Below are 4,721 nucleotides of genomic sequence, written 5' to 3' on the forward strand. Positions count from 1 at the left end.
AACTAAATAACTTTTAGGCCAGCGCCGACAGCATGGCGCGATAGCCGAGCGGCTAGCAATGTGAGCTTCCGATCCAAAATTCTTGGTTCGAATCACAAGAAAAAAATTTTTTTTTATAAATTTGCATTGTAGGACATTTCTGATTATTTATTGAAAGAAGATACTGAAAGTCAGTTTAAGTGAATAGGTTTAAATATTTCGTACATTAATTTTTGTGAGCGTGTAATTCTCAAAAGGTTTATTAGAAAATGTATTGACAAGGTAGTTTGTTGGTTGTGTATGGTTATCGCTTCTCGGCCTTATGGCTAAGATCAAAGTGTGGTATCTGTTTTTATCAGCTTAACATCTGATAGATCCTCCATCGGAGGACAACAAATGTTAAACTGATTGTTGGAAATGGGCGGAGTGTTTTAGGCGCTTGCTCCACCTCTGCCACGGGTTGGCCCGGTATTGCAGTACCGCCGGGATTTCGGCCCAAATTTTTGAATAAATACAAGAAGAAATATACTAATACATTTAGCTTTGGTGGGAAGAGACATAAATTTTTATATGAATACAAGTAGACGAAAATGGAATTTTTTTTTTTTTTTTGAAACTTGCTTTGTAGGACATTTCTGATTATTTATTGAAAACAGTTTTTTTTTATTAAAATTTATTATAGAAGAAAATTTAATTTTTTCCAAGGTGAATTCATACACTAAGCTAAGTAAAACGTTTCGTAATTCAATTTTATGTTGACATCCAAATGTACACGGCGGAAGAAAAAAAAATAACAAATCAGCTGTGTTATTGGTACCACCTTCAATAGATTCGCCTTGATTTTTCATATAAAAATTATACATATCATCACTTGTGACAACTGTACCCAGTCGATCGACAGTGTGTGAATCATCTTCACATTCTGCAAGAATACCCCAACCTGCGCAGCGCAAAGTAAAATCGACACAAAGCTGAGCGCAGAGCACAATCTTACAAACACACTAACGTACATACATACATATATACGCTCGAATACATTTTCTTACTGTGCTCAGCCAAGGCTGGTAGTCAGGCGATATGAACGCACAAATGCACATACACAGGCACGAACATGAAATCAAACAGCTCGCCGTTGCTTGTTGGCTTTTCTATTTTTGGTTTAGATACTGAAAGTCAGTTTAAGTGAATCGGTATAAATATTTCGTACATTAATTTTTGTGAGCGTGTAATTCTCAAAAGGTTTATTAGAAAATGTAATGACAAGGTAGTTTGTTGGTTGTGTATGGTTATCGCTTCTCGGCCTTATAGCTAAGATCAAAGTGTGGTTATATTTATTTATTATACGCGTTACGACGCTCTTAATAGCACTCAATACAACATACAATTAAAAAATGTGTAACAATCGAACTGAATCGACAACACGATCAAGAACAACAATTGACGCGGTATTTCAAAGATATGTTGACAACATCGAAACCAAAGCATTTGTATCATATTTTAGCTATCATAAGCCACTCGTATCATTTGTTGAAATTGAAAACATTGAGGATGAATAATAATAAAATGAAGAAAATAAAATACGAACTTTAGAGCAATATTATAATGAACCTATAATTATCCCGCTCCTAATCCTGCTTTCGTCTCATTCTCTCTCAGTTTGTTTTACGGAAGGTTTCACTTCTATCGCGTCTAACCGTTAGACTGGTATTTTTTTTATTTATTTTGTTTAATAATAAAAAAAATTATTTAACTTAATTCTCATTTAATTTAATAAATGGTTCCATAAATAGTAATATGTTTTATTCTTTAAAAATAATCAATAGAGAAGGGGTTTCAACAAAGTAAGCATAAAAAAATTCTTAAATAATTAAGAGCTTAGCGGTTGTCAGAGGTCCGAAAAAATGATGATTTTCAATAATTTTTTTTTTCTAGTCAGCTGCTTTTACAAAAATAAAAATCTAGCATTAATAAATCGTGTTTCGACTTGACTTTAGCAAAATTAAAAAAAAAAAATAATAATTATAAAAGTTATCGTTATTTATTCCGAGCCCGCTAACCGGAAGTCCCTTGTGGTGATCATCACAAGTCCTTGGAGATTCATCTAAAATCAATCGGAGAAGAGCAATAAATGTCACTAATAGATAATCTGGTGCCTGATCAAAGCTTTTTTTCAAAATTAACAATGGCAGCCTTAAGAAATATTTTTTAGATTTTCGAGAAAACAACCGACAATTAATTATTAAAAAAAACATCGACATTTTTGAAAAACAAAAAAATCCTTGAATCACCTTAACCATTTTCTTCCGAAAGTCCAAAAAAATATTTATTGGATGTATTACCTAAAATTAAAATGTATGGGCTATTTGTGCTATGCTTTCATAGACTTCTTTATTCGGAATTGCCAGTAGAACACTTTGGCCGTCGATACAAAGTCGATTATAAAGGGTGGTTAAATTTCAAGGGCCGATGTTGAATGTGAACCACACCTAAACGTCAACGTGTTGGACTTTTTTCTTTGAAAGAGAAGGTGTACGTCGTTAAGCCAGCAAAAATTCAAGAGCTAAAGGATTAGATATTCCGGCACATTAACGACATAGAACCTCAAATATGCCTCAGCGTCATCGAAAATTTGGAACATCGGATTTTGTTTTCTACGTATTTGAGTCATACCAGTATTATCATAATAAAGAAAAATGATAACAATTTCCTAAAAAAATTTTATTTTATTCAAAATTAATACCGGCCCGTGAAACTTAACCATCCTTTATTTGTAAGAGTGATTTGATCTACCCTAATAAGCGCATGTACATATATTTAGTTACCAACTAATAACTATGACCACAGAAATATGCATTTACTTATACAAATATCCATTGTACGAGCTGAACTCACAAAACTTAATGAGGAAATTGTTTGCTATGCTGGAGCTTTCCACCTGGACAACGTTTTTTGGCCAGAATTTATCGCAGAGTGTTTTAAGCGGATTTCTGAGAAAATTTTTAATTAATGTGAAGTAGCATGCGAACACCTCTTTCTTTCCCTTTAATAAAACTCAATTTTAAACATTAAAAGTAGTGCCCTCAGGGCCATCCTTTGTAACCGCATATTCAGAAGCGTGCATTATCTCTACCTAAAAATTAATCTTAATGCTTTTAATTCAATTTAAATTTGTTGCAAAGCTATCACGGAGAACAATGGGTTTCTTCAGTGAAGAAATTCTCGCTAGTAGATGGTCGAGTTGATTGGCGCTGCTGCCTGTGGTGGTCACTTTTTATGTACATACAATAAAAACAGAGCAAGCATCCTTCGTTTACTACACATTGACCAATGCTTCATTAACATATTTGGTGTTGCTATAATTATCAAGTTCCACTTCCAGATTCATTTCCCCAAACAATTTTCCTCCGTTAATACATACATATGCATGAAGCAGTGCGGCGGTGCTTATAAAGCTTTGCCCTTTCATGCCACTTGGTTATGACCTGATGTTATATTTTGTTTGTAAAATTGTCTTATGCAGTGTTTATGTATGCATGTGCAAGTACAAGTAATATGTGGCTTTCTATTTTCCTTTTACTCCTTATACATATACATACATACTTATATGTTAGTGTTAGTGTTGCCCGGCGTGATTTCCTTTCAATTAACTTTATCTGCTGGTCTTTTATATATTTGGAAGCTATCTCCTTTATTATCTTTTATATGGGCAAGCATATCATGTATGTATGTATTGGTGCTCATTATGCGATATGCCGTATATATGTACACATATGCATATGCATGAAAGCATAACAATAACGTACTTGACCATCAGCTTCATTTACGAGTATTGAGCGCTCTGTTAGCTACTCTCCATTCTGCTTGGTCATCAGCGCTGATGAGTTTCAAATCCCTTGCGACACTTTTCAGCTAACGCTTTTATGTGTAAATGTGTGTGTGAATATATAAACATACTCTAAATTCTCTTAAATAACCCAGTAGAACCAAGATGAGCTTCGTTGTAGTTGATCCATGAAGTTGGGACATTCTCGTAAATTTTTCTAAAAATTGGTTTACTTGTAGGCTTGAGTAAAATTTGAAGTAAACTGAAAAAAAATTGTTGTTTTTTAATAATTACCAAGAAAAAAATAGTTTTCGGAAAAAATTTTGAACAAAGAGATACTAACTTACGTTAAGCAAAAAAAAAAGTTGTTTTGAAATTATATTATTATAACATTTAAAAACTTATGTTAATATGTTTAAAAAAATGTTTTTAAAACTTAATTTTTTAGGAAATCCACAAAAATAATTGTTTTATTTTTTATGATAAAAAATTTTGTTTAATTTTTATTTTATAATTTTCAATTTGTTTTAAATAAAAAATTTCGAAAAAATATATTTTTTAAGATGGTAGAAGTAAATGGAAAACTTTTTTGTTGTTTGATAATAAAAAAATAGTTTTCCGAAAACTTTTCAACAAAAATTACTAACTTACTATGTTAAGCAAACAAAAAAAAAAACAGCTTTTGCAATAGTTTTTTTAAGTGTAATAGCTTCGTTTCTTTTAAATTAGTTTATAAAATTATTGTTCTTATTTTATAAAGAAATATCTTAAAAAATTTGTATTTATAATTTTTTACTTTTATAAAATTTAAAAATTTACAAAATAGTTTTTTTTATTTTTTATGATAAAATATGTTTAAAAAATGTTTTCAAAATTTAATTTTTTAAAAAATCTACAAAAATGGTTGTTTTATTTTTGA

At 31.1% G+C, this 4,721-nt stretch overlaps 1 non-coding gene across 1 annotated transcript; it reads left to right on the forward strand.

Annotated features, from left to right (window-relative positions):
* The first annotated feature begins 285 nt into the window (after window positions 1-285).
* On the forward strand, window positions 286-483 carry LOC128862617 (U2 spliceosomal RNA). Its single transcript, XR_008454516.1, has one exon. It is a non-coding gene; the product is annotated as a U2 spliceosomal RNA (small nuclear RNA).
* The last annotated feature ends 4,238 nt before the right edge of the window (window positions 484-4,721 follow it).

This window comes from Anastrepha ludens, chromosome 4 (genome assembly GCF_028408465.1).
Source record: "Anastrepha ludens isolate Willacy chromosome 4, idAnaLude1.1, whole genome shotgun sequence".
NCBI lineage: Eukaryota > Metazoa > Arthropoda > Insecta > Diptera > Tephritidae > Anastrepha > Anastrepha ludens.